This window comes from Oryctolagus cuniculus, chromosome 3 (genome assembly GCF_964237555.1).
Source record: "Oryctolagus cuniculus chromosome 3, mOryCun1.1, whole genome shotgun sequence".
Taxonomy (NCBI): domain Eukaryota; kingdom Metazoa; phylum Chordata; class Mammalia; order Lagomorpha; family Leporidae; genus Oryctolagus; species Oryctolagus cuniculus.
The window spans coordinates 123,449,032-123,470,730 of NC_091434.1; the positions used below are offsets into that span (position 1 = coordinate 123,449,032).

Genomic DNA, 21,699 nt, shown 5'->3' on the forward strand with positions numbered 1-21,699 from the left:
CAGTTTGCACTCACATAGAAACACAAAGTGAAAAATACTGTTTGAGTACTAGTTATAGCATTAAATCTCAATGTACAGCACTTTAAGGACAGAGATCCTACATGAGGAGTAAGTGCACAGTGACTCCTGTTGTTGACTTAACAAATTGACACTCTTGTTTATGGCCTCAGTAATCACCCTAGGCTCTTGTCATGAGTCGCCAAGGCTATGGAAGCCTTTTGAGTTCACCAACTCTGATCATATTTAGACAAGGTCGTAGTCAAAGTGGAAGTTCTCACCTCCCTTCAGAGAAAGGTACTTCCTTCTTTGATGACCTGTTCTTTCAACTGGGATCTCACTCGTGGAGATCTTTCATGTAGGTGTTTTTTTTTTTTTTTTTTTTTTTTTTTTTTTTGCCAGAGTGTTTTGGCTTTCCATCTTTCCATGCCTGTAATACTCTCATGGGCTTTCAACCAGATCCGTGTGCCTTAAGGGCTGATTCTGAGGCCAGAGTGCTGTTTAGGACATCTGCCATTTGGTCTGCTGTGTATCTCACTTCCCATGTTGGATCGTTCTCTCCCTTTTTTATTCTATCAGCTAGCATTTGCAGACACTAGTCTTGTTTATGTGCTCCCTTTGGCTCTTAGTCCTATCATTATGATCAATTGTGAACAGAAATTGATCACCGGGACTAGTGAGATGGCATTGGTACATACCACCTTGATGTGATTGAATTGGAATCCCCTGGTATGTTTCTAACTCTACCTTTTGAGGTAAGTCAGCTTGAGCATGTACCGAATTGCACATCTCTTCCCTCTCTTACTCCCACTCTTAAATTTAACAGCGATCACTTTTCAGTTAAGTTTCAACACTTGAGAATAACTGTGTATTGATGTAAATAATCATATTGCTTTTGAAGGACAGTTTTATATTTTGCTTTCCAATGTACTCCTTCTATTCACTTTTTTATCATACTGCGCTGATAAAGGCTTACAGAACAATGTTAAACAGACTATTGAGAGTGATTATGCTTACCTTTTCTCAGTTTTAGGGAGAAGTCATTTCATTTGTGAAATAAGTATGCTTTTAGCTGTGGATATTTTTATGATGCCCTTTATTGTTTGGATTATAGTGGTTTTTCCCCCCATAACCTTCCTCCCACCCGCAAACCATCCCATCTCCTACTCCCTCTCCCATCCCATTCTTCATCAATATTCATTTTTAATTTCTTTATATACTGAAGATCAACTTACTATACTTAGTAAAGATATCAACAGTTTGCACCCATACAGACACACAAAATATAAAGTACTGTTTGAATACTAGCTTTACTGTTAATTCACATAGTACAACACATTAAGGACAGAGGTCCTACATAGGTAGCAAGTGCACAGTGACCCCTGTTGTTGATTTAACAATTGACACTCTTATTTATGACTTCAGCAATCACCCGAGGCTCTTGTCATGAGCTGCCAAGGCTATGGAAGCCTCTTGAGTTGACAAATGCTGACCTTATTTAGACAAGGCCATAGTCTAAGTGGAAGTTCTCTCCTCCCTTCAGAGAAAGGTACCTCCTTCTTTGCTGGTCTCTTTTCTGCACTGGAATCTCACTCACAGAGATCTTTCATTTGGGTCATTTTTTTTCCACAGTGACTTGGCTTTCCATGCTTGAGAAACTCTCATTGGCTTTTTAGCCTGATCCGAATACCTTAAGGCCTGATTAGTTTTTAAGAAGTGATCTATTCCTAGACTTACTATGTAATAATACCACCTACTATGGAATCTATGTAATAGATACTGTCAGTACATCTATTAAATAAACCTGAAACTTATTTGGGAAAAAAATACACAGTATTAAACAAGAACATTTACAAACATAAACAAGTGGTTTTTGTGCTACTAGATGCAAAGATTACCTTAAGCAAAATTAAATCATAGTTAATACAAGCATTCAATTCAACTACAGTTAGTTTATTTTTAGTTGGAATTAACTGGTAAAAATGCTTTTAAAGTCTGTGGACAGGAATCCATGCTATAAAGGAAACCTTGAAAATATGCTAAAGAGAGCTTACATTTCTTGGTAACAGTACATATAAAGATACTACAATAAAGTTACAGACCCATTGGTAAAAAAGCAATCGAGTACTAAAAGATGAGTTCCCTGCCCTCCCCTATTCATAGGTGAAAACCCTAAGTCCTTCTACCAAAATGTGACTGTATTTAGACTCAGGATTTTTAAAGAGATGCTTAAGTTAAAATGAGGCCATTAAGGGGCCCTAATTCAACCTGGCTGGTGTTCTTATGAGAAGAGGAAATGTGGCCACACAGAGACATCAAGGATGAGAGTTCCCAGAGAAGAACCCATGTTAAGTAGTGACAAGGTAGCTACTGGGCAGGTTAAGGAGCCCTCAGAAGAAATCAAACCTGCCACACCTTTCTGTCTGACATTAAGCCTCTTAGAACCATAAGAAAAGTTTCTCAGTCTTTGGTGTTTTGTCATGGCCATTTATCAGAAACCTCAGTACAATTGGCTATTCAGAGAAAATTATATATCCAAACATTATATTAACTACTAAAATTATTTCAGAAATATTAAGACAAATGTAGTTTATTCTACAGGAAGAACCACCTGCTACAGAAATGTAGAAGTGATTCTGGTGAGCAAATGTCTGTCCCGGGTACCCCTAGCTCTGAGAAGAGGTAGTGGATGTATCCATCGTTTTTTCACACTGTAATGAAATATCTGAGGCAGGCTGCTTTATAAAAGAAAGATATTTCTTGATTATAGTTCTGAAGATGTCAGGTGTAGATGCCTTATCCTATGATAATTTTCCTGCTGGCAGAGCCCCCAGGCAACTCAAGGCATCATATGACAAGAGACAGGGAGAAGGCATGTCTTTCTGTGTCTTGCCTCTCTCCCTGTTATAAAACTACCAGGATTTGGTCATTCATGGAGACTCCTCCTGATGCTCCATCCAAACCTAGTCATTTTGCAAAGGACTTGCCCTAAATCTTGCAGTCACATAGAGTTGCCGCCGTGTTCCTACCTCACCACAACAGGGGCTACCTTTCAGCACCTGAAGCATCACATCCAAACCAGAGCCGTGGGAAAGAGCTCGAAAATCCATAATCACACTAGTCTGAGAGGGCGACCAATGGGTGAGCAATGTTATACAGTGGCAAGGCAAGTGGAAAAACTGCCATTGTTGTCACTCAGACAATAGAAGACATACCTAATTACACGTAGGTCTAGCTACAGGGCTCTCTACACTGAATGTAAAACATTTCAGTTGAGTGTTTTTAGTTAAGTGTGATAAAGAATAATTTGAGCAAAAGAGAGAACTGTTTATTTTTTGTCTAAGCAGAATTTAGTGAAAATGTAATTGTCCAAGATATTGCTGGGTTGGAAATATAAAACTGTTGTGTACAATTGATCCAGCTATCAAAAGACCGTCAAAGTAGAAACACCCTCAAGATAAACACCAATCGTGAACAAGACCCTTTGTTAAGATTTTAGAAAGATTGAAGGTGACCCCTGGCAGATGCCCGCATTGAAACCATGGGAGTTTTTTAAGTCTTAAGAATAGTGCTTCTGTAATAACCTGCCCTGCCTGAAGCTGAGAGAGGACCCTCAGGAAGAGTTGGCTGATGTCCACAGAAGTGGAACCTAATCTGATATTTGAGATCCTACAAGTTCATAAGGGAGCTGTGTCAGCCGGAATTGAAGGAATGGAGAATTCTGCAGGTGAAGAAGCCTCCAGCTTCTGTGACCTGTTAGCAGGTACCAAGCTAAGAAATCAGCTCAAAGCAGGGCCAGATTTTACAGAAGATGGGGTTGGTAGCTGCAGAGAATGTTGAGGCAGGAAACTTCCCTCAGGGAGCAGGACTGGGGCTGAGGAATAGTTGTCTTGTGCAGACTTTACAGGACACCATGTGTTGGGCTGGGCTGCAGACCAACCACGGACTAGTGACTACGGTGCCTCCAGTTCCCTACGTGTTGGAATGGGAGAAACTTGTTGCGGCTGCCACATGCTTGTCTTACTGTTCCTGCTGTGGGACACAGGGTAAAGGACAGCATGAGGCTTTGGATCACAGATCTAGTGAAGTCAAACTGAGGAGATTCACCTGAGGACACTCATCCACACCCAAACGAGAGAACAACGTCTACATTTCCAGCTATGTGTTGGAGGTTATTTGTTACATGGTAAGAGATATTGGAGTAAAATAATATATTACAATCCCTACCCTCTAAGGAGTAGTATCTGGGAAATTGAACAAGCTTTTAAAAACCTGTTCAATTCAACAGGAAATCAAGTAAATTCTATGAATAGCCAAATACAGTGAATTCCAGAAACCAGCAGGCTGATAGGAGACTCAGATTCATTAGGGGAAAGGCAAATGCAAACTAAAGGAAGTAAGCTATCCTTTAAATCCATCCCACTGGAAAAACCAAAGAGACCCACAACACCCTTTGCTGACAGATGTACACATCACTCCTACTCTTTCAGAAAGTGGTTTAGAAAAAGCTATTTCCTCTAAAATTACATATGAATTTGCTGAGCACCTCCACTTCCAGACGTCTCTCCCATGGAAATAAATGTGTCATTGTATTAGGATATGCCAGCATATACCACTATACTTGTCATACATTATTTGCAACATCAAGTTACTGGAAATAAAAGGTAGTGCCTCTCAAAGAGTAAACTAAATAATAGATATCTATACCGAAGTATATTGTTCAATGCCTGTACAATGTAAGCAGTTTCCTTGAGGAATTTCCATGATGTATTATTGAGTAACTAATATAATATATAGGGAAGTAATTCATAATGAAATACTATTTGGTAAAATAATCATTGACCAGGATTGCGACAATAGCTCTTGTTTGTTTTCCTATAGACATCTATAAATGCGTTTATATACTAAGGAGAGCAGAGGGAAAACTGCAGATTGCTGACACTGACATGGAAGGTGGGATGGGGAGCAGTGCAGGTATACACGCGAGGGAGGTTGCCCTGGAGATGAAAGGGAAGGAGACTGTTTCACATGGAGTCATGCCCACTATGAGCCCTGAGAACACAGCTAAATGAAAAGGCAAGGTGCTAACAATGTGTAAATGTGGTTTTGTATTTTTTTGTAAAACTTACTTGTATGTGTACACGGTTTTAGGTATTTGCAAGAGAAAAAGAAAATTTGAGATTGGATTCATCCCTGGTTGTCATCTCAAGGAGATGAAGTGGAGATGGATAAATCGAAGTGGCTTTGGCTATGTAACTTTTTGTACTGTTTAATTAATTAACTCATTAACTCACAAGCCTCTTTCCTCCTCTTTTTTTCCACACTGAGTCTGTGCAAGGGCACACTTAAGGCTGCAGAGTTATGTTTCCTTGCCATGGTGGGGGCAGTGCTGACATAAATTACTCTGAATGCTTCTATCTGGGAAATCTGTCTATTTTCCTCAATTAGTTATTTATTCAATCCTGGGCTTAAATCGGAGTGGCCATACATGCATTTATTTTCTAACATGCCTATTATGCAACACTATGTGATTTATTTGATTTCTCAAATGATTCCAGTGGTGGCTGTTAGGAACTCTTCTGGGTGGCTGCTGTTTCCTATCTTTATCAGCTTGTTTTTTAGGCACTTACTGGTATTACAGAATGCTTCAGGCCACCTTGTATATTTCTTGCAACAGACCTGAAATCAGCCATTTATCCAAAGAATCTTGGTTTTCGTTGTTGATTTTTTCATTTTATTTTTTTCTGCCAGAGAAAAATATTGGAAATTAAGACCTCGGTAGTTTGGTTTTGTGTGTGTGTGTGTTTGTTTGTTTTTAATATGGAACACTTCATGAATTTGTGTGTCATCCTTGCTCAAGGCCCATGCTGATGTTCTCTGTATCTTTCCAATTTTTAGTATATGTGCTGCCAAAGCGAGCATGGTAGCTTTTCATCACATAAAAATTGTAACTTGCTTGAGGTTTGTGTTGTAGCACGGGGAATTTAGCCCATGCCTTGGGGCATCTGTATAGTATATGATTGTGTTGTTTTGACTCCTGCCTACTCTGCTTCTGATCCAGCTTCTTGTGCTGGAAAGGAGTATGTGATGGCCCAAGTTCTTGGGATCCATCCACCCATGTGGACCTGGGTGGAGTTCTGGTCTCCTGGCTTCTTCCTGATACAGCCCTGGCCATTAGAGAGTCTACCAGCAGATGGAAGATCTCTGTCTCTCTCTGTCTCTCTCTCTCTCTCTGCCTTTCAATTAAATAAATGAATAAATAAATCTTTAAAAATTGTAACCCTTTTTAAGTAGTAGGGATTCATTAAAGATTTATGAGTAGAGGAATGTACTATATACACTTATCTTTGATTTCAGCAGCCACTGAAGAGATTATGGAGTGCACAGTCTGTATTGGGAAGGTTAATACAGGAACAGTGAGTAAATGCCCAATACAGAAAAAAAGTCCGAGTAGCAGTGCTAGGCTGCAAGCTCATACACCAGTTTGTTTGTTTTGTTTTGATTTTTATTTATTTATTTTACAAAATTATTTTTGAGTGCCTGCTACACAATGCTGACATACAACCCAAGAAGAGAAAAGGCCCCACCCATTCAGATCTGGCTAAAAAGCCAATGAGAGTTTCTCAGGCATGGAAAGCCAAGACAATGTGGCCAAAAATGACCTAAATTGAAGATTTCTGTGAGTGAGTTCCCAGTGGAAGAATGGGTCATCAAAGAAGGAGGTACCTTTCTCTGAAGGGAGGAGAGAACTTCCACTTTGACTATGGCCTTGTCTAAATAAGATAGGAGTTTGTGAACTCAAGAAGCTTCCATAGCCTTGGCAGCTCATGACAAGAGCCTTGGGTGATTACTGAAGTCCTAAATTAGAGTGTCAATTGTTAAATCAACAACAGGGGTCACTGTGCACTTACTCCTCAGTAGGATCTCTGTCCTTAATGTGTTGTACTATGCAAATTAATGGTAAAACTAATCTTCAAACAGTACTTTATACTTTGTGTGTCTGTGTGGGTGCAATCTATTGAAATCTTCTTTACTTAGTATTTACTAAGTTGATCTTATGTATATAAAGATAATTGAAATGAATCTTGATGCAGAATGGGATGGGAGAGGGAGTAGGAGATGGGATGGTTTGTAGGTGGGAGGGTGATTATGGGGGGAAAACAGCCATAATCCAGAAGTTGTACTTTGAAATTTATATTTATTAAAGAAAAGTTTTTTTTTTTAAAAGAAGAAAAGCGAAGGCCCCACCCTCAATGAGCATAACCAGGGAGCAAAGGGTCAGGAGCTGCATGATAGAGAAGTTAGTAGAGAGCTGTTCACAGAGACCCCTGGAGTCTGTGAAGAGGCCAGCAGAAAGCACAAGACTGGGATGTCCTTGAGAAGGCTTGTCCAAGGAATGCAACTTTTCAACCCTGAGGGACTGAGGCATGGCAAGGAGGCACATCTGCCGCCAGCAAGGGCTTAGAACGGAAACCTGTGGTCCCATTGCCCTGACAAAGTGTCAAAGCCACAGGGACCCATCAGAGCCAGATCATAGATCCCTGAGGATCTATGAAGGAGGTGAATAGGGTTTAGAGAAGTCTGTGGATCTAGGACGCCTGGTTCTGCACTTGCTAGCTGTGTCCCAAGAAGTTCTACAAGAATTGCTTCTCATTTCCTGTCACTAGAGTGAGAGGCTAGGGCGACACACGTCAGTTTGCTCACACCAGACCTGCTATACGGTTGTCCCAATAACCTGACCATTTGTTCCTTCTCATCACCTAACTGGCCCTACCTTTTACAATATACATCAAGGTCACTCCACTCATAGGACTGTTGTTGTGGACATTAAAGAAGCTTACAACAGTGCCTGTTGAGGGATGGTGCTGTGGCATAGTAAGCTAAGCCTATGCCTGCAGTGCCAGCATCCCATATGGGCGCTTGTTTCTGTCCCGCTGCTCCCGTTCCAAACCAGCTCCTGCTATGGCCTGAGAAAGCAGTGGAAGATGGCCCAAGTGCTTGGGCCCCTGCACCCTTGTGGGAGACCCAGAAGAAACTCTTGGCTTCTGGCTTAGATTTGATCAGTTCAGCTCAGCTCTGTCCATTTCAGCCATTTGAGGAGTGAACCAGTGGGTGGAAGACCTCCTTCCCTCTCTCTCTGTCTCGCCCTCTCTGTGTTTATAACTCTGCCTCACAAATGAATAATAATAGTAAAAACAGTGCCTATCATTGAGTTTTCTGTATAGAATTGTCTTTTTTATTATTTTATTGTTTAAGGAATGCGACTTCATGCATTTAATATATACGGATTTGGGAACATGATGATTCTTCCCACTCTTCCTCCCTTCCACCCATAGTCCCACCTTTCTTCTTCCTCCCTCTTCCTTTCCCACTCTTATCTTTCACAGAGACCAATTTTTCAGTTAATTTTTATACTCATAAAATTAACCCTGCACTAACTAGAGAGCAACTGGAAACCATTATATTTAGTGAAATAAGCCGGTCAATAAAAGACAAATACCATATGGTCTCTCTGATCTGTGGTAACTAATAGAGTACCTAAAACATAATCTATGGGAGTGAAACTGTCACTTTGAGATGTGTTGATTTTGAATAGCCCTTGCTTTGAATGTCAAGGAACAATATTTTGTTTGTTTGATTTTTTTGTTTTTCTTCATAGTAATCTGTGAACTCTCTAATTGTCTTTTATTTTTAAAAGTTGTTAAATTTAGTTTTAAAATTACTTTTTAAATTTTGGATTAGTATGTGATATTTACACATTTGGGGTACAGTACAATATTTCAACACATATACACAGCATAGATAGATCACTTTTAGAAGGTTTTTGTGAGCTGCTTGAGGTCACAGGCAAGTCTCATTTATCACTGAATAACTTGATCCTGGCACAGTGGAGAAAGAGAGTAGGAAGGAGGAAAGACAGAAGAAAGAGAGAAACACTTAAACACAGGAGAAGAGGAGGAAAGGATGGAGGAAGAGGAAGGAAGAAGACAAGACAGTACAGTAGGAAAGAACATAAAGAGGAATGGAGCAAGGAGTGAAGGAAGAAAAGGAAGGAGGGACGGAAGGAAGGAGAAAAGAAGGAGGAAGGAAAGAAAGGGGAAAATGAGAGTAATTGTGGGAGGAAAGCGAAGAAGCCTTCTAGAATAGGAATCTACAATAACTTTAAGAGTTTGACATATTGCCAGGATTTGTTTCCACAGGGAAAATTGAACCACGTTAATTTCAGGCAGTTTTGCACTCTGCTTTACCTTTTCTAAAGTTATTTAATAAACACTATCACAATTTAATTTATGACACTAAATAATAAACAACAGGATGTGCCAAAAGAAATATGAACATTGCCAGATGTTTAAATAAACACATGATGCTTAATAATGGAGCAATCAATTAAATGAATCATCAGTCAAAAACAATAAAATATTGGGGCCTGCATTGTGGTTTAGTGGGTTAAACTACTGCCTGAATTGCTGGCATCCCACATAGCCACTGGTTTGAGTCCTGGCTGTTCCACTTCTGATCCAGCTCGCTGATAACATGCTTGGGAAAGCAGCGGAAGATGGCCTAAGTATTTGGGCCCCTGAATCCATATGGGAGACCAGGAAACAGCTCTTGGCTCCTGCTTTTGGCCTGGCCCAACTTCTATGGTTCTGGTCATTTGGGGAGTGAACCAGCAGACAGAAGATCTCTCTCTCTGTTTCTCTCTCTCTGTTTCTGTCTGTCTCTTCCTCTCGCTCTGTAACTTTGCTTTCAAATAAAATAAATAAATTTTTTAAAAAAGAAAAAAAAAGATTCATCATGAGAAAAAAGTTTACTTTTTAAAACGATAAAATACTGATACAAAATATAGCATGGATGCATCTTGAAAACTTAATTCTCAGAGGAAGTCAGACATAACACATACAACTATTGCTTAATTCTATTATTAAGCAGTTCAAAATCAGGTAAAACTAAAATATGATCATAGAAACTTCAACAGTGATTGCCTATGGGACTGCTGATTGACTGAAAGGAGACCGTAAAAAAATCTCTTCAGGATAATAGAAATGTCCTTTATTTTAATTGATGTGACACTTCTCACCATATGCAAATTTGACCTCGATTTTTAAAAAGCAGCATGAAGCAGATGCTTCTATATTATGAATAGGAGGAAAAAAACCCAGATCTTTGAGATCTGAAGTTTGGAGTGAATATATTTGAGAGTGATGAGTCTTTCATAGATACTTAGATCTAGAAGAACTTTGAAGTCTCTTCACTTCAACCCCCTTATCCCTTATTTCAGGAAACTGAAAATTGAGGCACACAAAACCAGTTTCCTTCACCTTGGTATATATTAGAGTTTTCATTTTTATTGTAATTTTAAGCATAATTTCTTACTGCAACCAGTCAGATGGTAACCACTAAAACCAGAAGGAAATGTCATCAAACAAGTTACCTCAATTACACTAAGATGCTTTTGGATTTTTTAATTGAAGGATATCAAACATAGATGTGCATTAAGATTAAACATGAACTATATCAACACCAAGGAGACACTTATGCCCCAATCCAATTGCTGTCTGTCCCATAGTAGCAAGGGTAATGCCCACTTTGCTTTCTAGTGTTTTAGAGTAGTTGTGACTCTTTGTAAAGTCTATACAATGGGCCATTTACTCTAGTTCTTCATTGGTGTCAATCTTCTTTGTCAACATAGTATTTTTGGGAATTTACTTATATTATTTAATGTAAAAATTGTTCTTATTTTGATAAATAAACCATTATTTAAACATTCTAACAACAGTACACATTTTTCAGCTTTAAATTGCAAATAAGACTACTAAGAACATTTTTGCATATTTATTTGGATACAATTGTGTTTGCGTTTTTGATAAATATTTTCTAGGAGTGGAATGAATGATAAGATTATGTACTGCATGAGGGGACTTTAGTAAGATCATGAAAACATGGAATTAATATATAGCTTATTTTTCAAAAAAATTTGAAAAGCCATGCATAATATTTCATAGTACACATCTTTCATGAATTTTTAAAGACCTTTCTTATGAATGTTCATTTTTCTAATTCATATTTCAAAATGGACCCATTGATAGGTCCACCACTAAAAAATGCTGAGTGATTGCTCCTTGTCAGTCATATTTTCAGTAAGGTTCTATCAGTATCTCCTTGTAGGTAATCAATATTCTCCTATAACTAAGTGAACATCTTCCTTATGCAAAATGATTACTCAAGTTTCTGACCATTTTTAGCTAATGGTGTCTGTTTTTGTGAGAACAATTTTATACTATCTATACATCATTTTTAAGTATGTGTGTTTCAAACATTTTTTTCTGCTATGGATAACTGACTATTTTTGAATAACAATAGCTTTCTCACATTCATTTTGCCAGATTTACCATGTGTTTGCATTTACATTTTACTTGAAAAACTCTTTCCATATACTAAAATCTTGAGTATATTCTACTTTACTTCCTAAAAATTTTATTGTATGGCTGCCATAATCTTAAAATTCTATTTATTTATTTTATTTGAAAGGCAGAAGTACAGAAACAGAGAGAGCTACAATATTATATTTGTCATAGAGAAAACTTTATTTCTTTATTAAACATTAAATATGACTGTTTTGCTGTCTTTTTAATACACTGAGGACATTACTTTGATTCTTACTTTGTATAAATATTATTTTAAATCCCAATGGATATTGAGTACTAACCAATACTTTTACTGAATCTATGGAAAGGATCACATATATTTTTCATATATAAATGAACACTGCATATCTAAAATATATCCAAATTGTTCATCATGTATTATTCTTTATAAATGTATTGCTGGTTTTTTTTTGTTCATGTTTCTTTGGAAACTATACATTTATTTTCTTGAGTGATAATGATGTGAAATTTTCATTCCTTTAATTATATCATTTTAGAAACAAAGCATAGCTATAATTGGTGTATTTTATTTGCTGTGAAGTTTTCTTTGTATATATTCTCCATATTAGAATATCCATTCTAATTACACCATCTTGTAATATCTATCCTTATGCTGGTGGACAGTTGAGTTGTGTCTAGTTTTTTATTGGTAGTACATGATGCTATGTACATTGATAGGTTTCAGTGCATATGTGCACATATATGAGGGCACTTCAAAAATTGTGAAAATGAAACCAAAACTCAATTATTTTTCTGCCAAAGAATGACATCTATGCATACAAAGGAGCTTCAAAATGTTTGCAAAAATGCATATTATGAAAAAAGAAGGTCTATATTTCAAGAGTTATGTAAAGTCTGTAGAATGTAAGGATACTTTGAAAAGTTCATGGAAAATGGAATGGAAAGGTAAGTTGATTTGTGCAAAAAAGTTTGAAATCCATGCAGTTTTTCATGAACTTTTTGAATATTCTTCATATGCATGGATTTCAGAATTTTTGCACCAAAATAACCATTTCTTAATTCCATTTTCCCTTGAACTTTTTCAAGTAACTGCAAAGGAAGGAGCTTGCAAAAGTTCATAGAAAGTAGAATTCAAAGACAATAAACTTTTCATGGACTCCCTGTATCTGTAGCAATGAAATTGATGAGTCTTAAAGTTCGTTTACATGTGAAATGTTTGTGCATTTTGAGAAGTAACAACAGTAATGTGGCGTTCCTATAGCTCCACATCCTAATCAAAAGTTGGCATTGCAAAATTAATTAATTGCTGTTCTAGAGAGATTTGACTGTACCTCATGGTGAAATAAATTTTTTCTTCCTTCATTTTAGAGTATTTTTAAACTTATTTTTAGTTTTAACATATTCAATATACTTCATAGATAAATTTTTTTTTTGTTGACTAGCAGAATGGACAGTGAGAGAGAGAGAGACAGAGAGAAAGGTCTTCCATTGCCGTTGGTTCACCCTCCAATGACCGCTGCGGCCGGCGCGCCACGCTTATCCGAAGGCAGGAGCCAGGTGCTTCTCCTGGTCTCCCATCCTCCACTGCACTCCTTGGCCACAGTAGAGAGCTGGCCTGGAAGAGAGGCAACCGGGACAGAATCCGGCGCCCCGACCTGGACTAGAATCAGGTGTGCCGGCACCGCAAGGCGGAGGATTAGCCTATTGAGTCGCGGCACCGGCCTTCATAGATAAAATTCTAAGAGTATAATATTCCCTTCCCCTCTTTCCCCCTTCCCCTCTCTCCTTCCTATCCTTCTATTCTCTCCCTTTCTTACTTTCTCTTTTTAGTTTTTGAAATAACATATTTTTTAAAGATTTATTTATTTATTTAGTTGTGAGGTAGAATTGCAGGCAGAAAGATAGAGAGAGAGAGAGAGAGAGAGAGAGAGAAAGGTCTTCCATCCTCTGATTAACTCCCCAAATGGCCTCAATGGCCAGAGCTGAGCTGATCTGAAGCCAGGAGCCAGGAGCTGCTTCTGGGTCTCCCACAGGGATGCAGGGGCTCAAGCATTTAGGTCATCTTCCACTACTTTCCCAGACCATAAGCAGAGAGCTGGATCAGAAGAGGAAAAGCTGGGACTAGAATGGGCTTAACCTACTATTCCACAAAACTCCAGCCCAGAGATAACACATTTTTAAATTTATATTAGAATCAAGGGTTTAATGCTCAACCAAATGAAACATTTAGCAAGTAAAAAGCAATTGATAGGAAGCATTGGTTCATGTTGAGTACTTGGACATTCTCTTTTGTGAAATACCTACTCCTATTGTTTGATCCTGTTCCTATTGGTTTGTCTGTTTCTTTCCGATTGTTTTGGTGGAACTCACTTATAGGCATTATACTTGTACATGAGCCCTATATTAATTATATGTGTTTCAGATACATTTTCCTACTTGGTGGCTTCCTTTCTCATTTTCCTGATGGTATCTTAAAGTTCCTTATTCTATTTTTTTAAAAAAATAATTTATAAAAAAGAAATTATTTCACGTATTTCATATATACAGTTTTAACAGCATAATGGTATTTCCTACCCTAACCTCCCTCTCTCCCACTCTCCCTCCTTTTCTTATTTTTCTTTTAATTTTTACAATGACATGTTTTCAATCTTCTCTATAATCACAGGTACAAATTATGGTTTCCTTCCTTGTAGGATTAGCACTTTTGGTGTCTTGTTAAAGAAGTCTCTTCCTGCCTCAAAGACATGAAATCATTACCCTATGTTACCTTGTAGACAATTTATTGCTTTGTACCTCTCACAATTAAATCTGCAATTCCTCTGGAATTGATTTATACATAGTGCATAAAGTAGACTACCAATGCCTGTCTCTTTTATACAGCCTGCATTTGAGCAACATTTGCTGAAAATACATCATATTTCAATGTATTTAAATTTTTTATAATTTTTAATTTTTTTCCTGTGAAAAATTAGATTTTTCCTAGCCACTGCATGCTACTTATTATCATCTACAGTTTTATTTTCTAAATTTCAACTTCCCTTTACTTTTTATTTATTTATTTGAAGGACAGAGTTACAGGGAGACAGAGACCAGAGAGAGAGAGAGATCTTCCATCCACTGGTTCATTTCCCAGGTGGCTGCAAAATCCAAAGCTGGGATGATCAGAAGCCAGGAACCAGGAACTTCTTCCAGGTCTCCCATGTGGATGCAGGACCCAAGCACTTGAGCCATTTTCCATTGCTTTCCCAGGTCCTAGCAGAGAGCCGGATGGGAAGAGGAGCAGCAGGGACACAAACCATTGCCCATATGGAATGCAGGCAGTGTAGGAAGAGACGTAGCCCACTAGGCCACAGAGCTGGCCTTAACATTGTTCTTTATTTAGATTATTTTAGCTAGCATATCTCCTATACATTTTAGTTTGTTTTATTATTTATTTAAATATTTGTTTTATTTATTTGAAAGGCATGGTTACAGAGAGAGAAGGAAAGACAAAGAGAGAGACCTTCCATGCACTGGTTCACTCCCTAAATGACTGCAATGGCTGGGACTGGGATAAGAAGAAGCCAGGAGCCAGGAGCTTCACTGGGGTCTCCCAGGTGGGTTCAGGGGCCCAAGCACTTGTGCTATTTTCTACTGTTTCCCAGGCTGTAGCAGAGAGCTAGATCAGAAGAGGAGCAGCCAGATCTCCAACAGGTGCCCATATGGGATGCCAGCACTGCAGGTGATGGTTTACCCCTATGCCATAGCTCTAGCCTCTCAATTTTCATTTGCTGCTGAAATATAGATACATCATTGGCATTTTTAAAGTTTTTATTTAATGAATGCATTTTTTCATAAATATAACTTTAAGAATATAGTGGTTCTTTCCCCCACACCCACCCTCCCCACCCTACCTCCCATCCCACCTCCCTCTCTCTCTCTCATCTCCTTCATTATGGTTCATTTTTAGTTTGATTTTATATACAGAGGACCAATTCTATGTTAAGCATGGATTTCAACAGTTTGCACCCATGTACACACACAACATATAGAGTACAGTTTGGGCACAAAATTTGCAGTTGATTCCCATAGTACAACTCATTAGGGACAGAGGTCCTACATGGGGAGTGACTTCTGTTGTTCTTTTAAAAATTAACACTCTTAATTATGATGTCAGTGATCACCTGAGGCTGATTCTGAGGTCAGAGTGTTATTCACAGCGAATGTCATTCTAGGAGTCTGCTGTGTGGACTGCTTCCATTTTGGACTTTCCTTCCTTTTTAATTCTGTTATTATTACCAGGGAGTTGTACATCATTGGCCTTTAATCAGACGTCTTCCTAATTTCGGTTGCTATGGCTATTAACATGGCTCAATATATTTGCTTTTTTGTTTATATAAACTGGTATTCTTCACATTTTGATAGTTTTACTGTTTCATGCCTGATTGTACTGGTTAGCATACTACCAATATAAACATAAATAGAACCTGAGCTAGCAAGGAATGTTTATTCTTTTCCATATTTAGAGGGAATGCTAACAATATTTCATCATGAAGTAGGATGTTTGCTCTACATGTTAAGTGGTATAAGATTTTATTTAAGATTTATTTTATTTGGGATTGGTGTTATGACACAGCAGACTAAGTCTCCGCCTATGAGGTACCAACAAATAAACATTGGTTGATTAAAATCTGATAAAGTTTGATAATTTTCTAATTCCTGGACAACAAATACGCACACAGAAGAATTTAGTTCCATCAAAAATCTTCTAGTTATACTTGCTATATTTGAGATGGTATAAACATAGATAGATACATAGGGGTTGATTGATAGATACACACAGGTATGGGTCTTTACAGACATTATTTGTTTTAATTACCAAGGTCAATATTCATTCATATCTACCGATATATTCACCCTTTCCCTTGCAGTCAGCGTCAGTTACATAGTTAATGTGAATCAGTACATTGAAAACTAGTTCAAAAGACAACGAATAAAGCATAGGGGAAACATAAAGAGATGGAATGAAAATGATGAAAGTATGGTGATTAGAGAGGAAAGAGAAAATGATGGTGGTCTCATATTTGAAGAAAGACTACCTAAGAATTTCCTCAAATGACAAAATTCATCAAGTTACTGAGTCAAGAAGCACACTTAAATACTACCAGGTTAAACTCTCCTAGCTATGTCTTCATCTAATTTTTACTTACTGAGTTCATCCAAATGTGGGCTACAATTGGTTTACTTTTTGTCTTTAAAAAAAGTATTCCTTTATTTATGTGAAAGATTGACAGGGAGAGACTGAGGAAGATTTTCCATCTGTGGTTAACTCCGTAAATGGAGGCAATGGGCTGTTCTGGGCCAAACCAAAGCCAAGAGCCCAGAACTCCATCCTGGTTGCCTGTGTGGTTGCAGGGGCCCAAGCACTTCAGCCATCCTCTGCCTTCCCAAGTGCATTGGACTGAAAGTGGAACTGCCATGATGGGATGCAAGTTGTCTTTTAACTCTCTGCGCCACCATGCCAGCCCCTGTTTTACTTTTTAAGATTATATTTCTTCTGACAATTTATGTTTTTTTTTTCCCTAATTCACCCTTATCTGTAAGCTGTAGGTTAAATACTTGTCAAGACACAGTCCCTTTTCTTGGTAGTTCATGCACTCTAAATTTTGTAGATAATTAGAATGATAACTTATCTCTCCATGTCTCCTTTTTCCTGGATTTTATCCAGTAATATTTTACCTTAACAGTTAATTAATTTATTGATGATTTATGAATTTTCTAATTATTCTCATCAGGAAGATTGGACCAGTCTGTGTGGGAAGCTACTGAATGTATTTGACTCAATGTTTGCTAAGGAAATCAATTCTTCAGTGTTGTTCCCAAGAGACATGGCTCATCAAAACCAGTAAATTGCCTATGTAACAATTTTAATTTATTTCTGTTTTTTTCTATACAAGATCTAAAGTCTTCCACTATCACTAATTAATAAGACAATCAATCTAACCAACACAAACTACTTTAGAGTCTTCTTAGCCCTCCCAGAAGAACAACATTAATTAATTTGGAGAAAACAGTGAGAGGATTTTATACTTGCTGAGTTATTTAAAATATTGAGCTCATAGCTTTATTTTTTAGAGTATATTTTTTGATAAATTTTCATTTGCAATAATTGGCAAACTAAAAAATTGTAAGACTGTCTAGAAAGTGAGTGGAAAATGTCATAGGTCTTGATAGTTTTTGTGTATGTGTTTATACACATTTGTATGTGTGATTTTTTTTGTTAGAAGTACATCAGCTATTAAAAATTTATGGATTCAGCCTAAAGGTATGAGAATCAATGCATAAATATGTAAGCTTTTGAATACTTTTAAGGAGGAGAAAAGCAGTACAAATAAGAAAATATTCAAATCTACCTAACTATTGCAAATAGCAATTACTAGGAATATTAATTATGAAGAGACACTCCATTTTTTTAAGGGAAAGAGTTTATTGGGGGAAACCTGACAGACTGGAGGGAAGGGGCAAACAAGGAAAAAGAGAGTAGGAGAATATAAGAGAGAGGGCGAGAGAGAAATCAAGAGACAGAGACAGACAGAGAGACAGAGAGATCAGGAGATGGAGAGAATGAGAGCCACGTGTTCAGGAACAGGTCCTTTTAACACTTCGCCAGGGTATGGGCAGGGAATTAGGAGCAGCAAATCCAAATAGGATGGGGGTTGGGCTGACACCGGTGGTTGGGCCACATGGCTGCCTGGCTTCCAGCAATGGTGGCAGGGGCTAGGGCATAGGATGGTGCTGGGACTGCACCATTTTACTAACATTCCCCCATTTTGCTTTTTGTAAATCAGGAGTTGTATGGGATTACATTAGCCTAAAATTCCAGGAGGGGCAGAGGGACAATGATCTGTCTTTAGAGCTACTTCCTGCTGGCCTGGGGTGATGTCTCAAGCTGCTGTCTCCTGGGTGGGGAACCATGTATATCCCTGTAGCAGCATTGGGTTGATCACCTGGTTGCTGAAGGCCTTGGTTCGTTCCATTATCACCTCCTGTAAACACTTAAACGGACACTGTAGTATAAAAGACAGAGTGAGAATAACAACCAATGATCCTAAGAGTGGCATTAACCAAGTATTGAGAGGAAATGAAGAGGGTCTCTGGACCCTTGTGAAGGCTGTTTGATAGACATGGTTTAAAACTGTTCCCAACCAAGACCAGGAGAAAAGCCATTCATCTTTTGCAAGTAGAGGGTTTTGTCTGTAGAGAAATTCTGAATGATCATACAACATTAAGTGGGGGACAGGAGCATCAATACACACAGGTCGGAAGTAGAGCCATTGATGTTTGAGTAGATGCTATGATTATAAAGGGATGAGGCCTCAAGTGGGCTAGACAGAGTCTAGAACAAAGGATAGAGTCATTACTAGAGGACCTAGGGTGGGTTTTAAGGCCTTATCAGTTATGAGGCCCAGACCTATCTATCTCTTCACATGGGTGTGAACCTCCTTGGGAAGGCACCCTATTGATTTCCATCACCTAGCTGGCCTGAGAGGAGAGCTGGCCAGGTAAAGGCAGGTGGCAATCCTAACAGGAAATTTACAGTTCTGCCTGCGATGTTACTGACCCTATTTGGCCGTCCCCTCAGCAGTGGTAGTCATTTTGGAAGCTGGGCCAAATGAAGGCTTTACAGCTTGGAGCTAGCAAGGTCTGTGGCTATAACCTGGGCGTCCTTTGACTCCAGAGCAGTTCCATTTTTGGTGATCCAACTCTTGGCTGACAGAGCTGCCAGGTCTCTTCATAAGCTGACTTCTGCTGAATCCCAGGCTTACCACATTGAAAGCCACTGCAGTGGACTGGCCAGTTGGGTCTCTTTGATGGCAGAACACGGTACAGAGTTACATTTAATGGGCCTGCCACCTATCTTTACATTGCTTCTGATGACTTGCTTTCTTTTCCTCCTGGTTTTTATTAAAGCAGACCAGAGGATGCAAGTCAAGGGGGTGCTCAAGTCCCATCTCTAATCTTCAGTAGCCTAAACTTGAAGTCTATAGTCACTGGCATGTTCTGATAGTGGTTTATTTTGAGGTATGCAAAGCCCATGAGAAAAGTTATGTCCTCACTTTAAAACTTTCCCTCCCTTTGTGTGGTCTGAAAGGGAGGTTTTGCCTGATTGCTATGCTGATAGCAAAGTAAATCTAGCTGTGAAATTATAATTTAAGCTCTCATTTTGGCTATGCTATTACAGGAAATGTTAGCCATCCCTTTTATAAGATCTAAAAATCAAATTGTGCATCTTGGAGAGTCATTCAGGATAGAATTAGTTTCCTACTTCAAAGAGAATAGAGAAATGAGGGAAAAGTCAGGCTTAGAATAGAGAAATGAGGGGGCAAGTCTCAGATCACTTACGGATAATAGCAATATCAAATGAACACTTAGCAAACAATTTCAGCCATTAGATAATGGCTTAGGAAAACATTTAACAGAAGGTCCAATGCCTTCTATAAATGTATTTGAAAACATCTCTTAAATATCTAACATGGTGTAGCTTCTTTAACCAGCAAACTCAAGCACCAGCATATAAAAACGCTTTAATTTCTTTCTATCAACAGATTTAAAACATCTGATACAGAGATTCAGATCACATGAATCAAAATATATCTTTGATTAACTTTAGCTGTTTAAATTTATGGACAATCTTTTATCTATAAGCCAAATAAAACAAAGTTCTTAATAAGTGTTCCCATGTAGACATACAGTATGTATGCACATATAACAAAACATAAAAGATAGAACAATAAAGCTTCTTAAACTCTTTAACTGTTTTTTAAATTACCAATTGATATGAATTACTTTCTGCTCTTAGGAACCTGAATTAACCATACTTCCAGTTGGAACCTGTAGTACATTATTGGCTTCTTCTGTTTACAGAACCATCCCAAAGTACTGAGTACAATAGAAGTGGCTGAAAAAAGTCCATTGGAACCTAGAGGAGGATAACTAAACACAGAACCAACAATGTTTGTCTTATGAGCAGCAAATATGATATATAAAACTATGGATGACAAGACTTCAAGTAGCCATGTTTAAAATTATAAACTCATTAACCAACAAGAGGCACTTGCTTACTTCACACAGTATTTTCAAAAGCACCTGTAGGATTTTACAGAACATTTAACCCTTTTGTCCTCCAGGCCTTTCTCATTAAGATAACCATCATGTCTAGTAACCCAAGATCATTAGACTTTTTAACTTTCAGACATTTGTATCAGTAGTATTTTATATCATCAAAACTTAAAATTTAGCACCAATTCACATCTTGAAAGTACTTCTAATATAATCCAAATAGCCTGATTAGTTGGTGTCTCTATAAGATGAGAGACCTGTATCTTTGAAATTTCTAGGGGCCCATCTGGAAACTGTCAAAGTCCAAATTTTTGAAATTAATAAGGTAACACATCAAATTTCAGCCCGAGTTACTTTAAGCAGTGTTGAACTATTTTTCATGATTAGTTTATGAAAACATATTTGTTAAACAAGCCCAAATATTTTTTCTATAGAATATGACATGCTGAGAGTGCTGAGAGTACCAAAGTTTACATTTAGATCCATTTATCTCATTGGCCTGTACCCAATTTATATTAGTAGTTATACCTAAATGACTTAAGATACGATTATTTATATTATACCTTATATCTATCTGAATTCAATTAAAATTAAAATTGCATTCATTTAAAACAAGTACTAATTACTCATTGCTGTTTCTTTGAGTACTGATTACCCAGAAACCTGTTAAAATAAATAGCAAAATAAATTCAGCAGGTTACAAGCGATATTTTTAAAGGTAGTGATCTTCCTAGAGTCAAAGAAAAATTTCTTCAAACTCAGTGTCTAGTTACAGTTGCTTTTTTCCCTAAGAACACCTTAGGCCCATGATATCATAGTCAAGAGTCAGCCACTTGGGATTGCCTCTGAAACAAAAGTTCAGACAGCTGGCAGACAGTTCCCAAAGGTGACAGTGGGCCAGAGGTCTATGCACCAAAGACAAGAACTCCACTGGGGTGGAGGTCAAAGGACCTGATTTTTCTGTCTGGTTTGCTCATGATAAAACAAAAGAACCATCAGAAGGGTGGAATAACTAACTTGTTTCAATAAGCAAGGAGCTGAAGATGGGATTACCACTTCCTGCTATTCTCATGGTAAAACGGGAACTAGAGAGGGAAGGGCAAAGACCAATTGGGAGACAAGGACTAGAGAGTGAAAGCAGGAGGATCAGTGATAATACAGGGAGAGTAGACTTTGGTCAAGGCCTGGTTCTAAGACAAAGTCAGAATTCCTGGGT

The 21,699-nt window shown here is 38.0% G+C and overlaps 1 non-coding gene across 1 annotated transcript; it reads right to left on the reverse strand.

The window, feature by feature from the left end:
• Positions 1-5,811: 5,811 nt before the first annotated feature.
• On the reverse strand, positions 5,812-5,919 carry LOC127491884 (U6 spliceosomal RNA). The gene has a single exon (XR_007920816.1). It is a non-coding gene; the product is annotated as a U6 spliceosomal RNA (small nuclear RNA).
• Between the last annotated feature and the right edge of the window lie 15,780 nt (positions 5,920-21,699).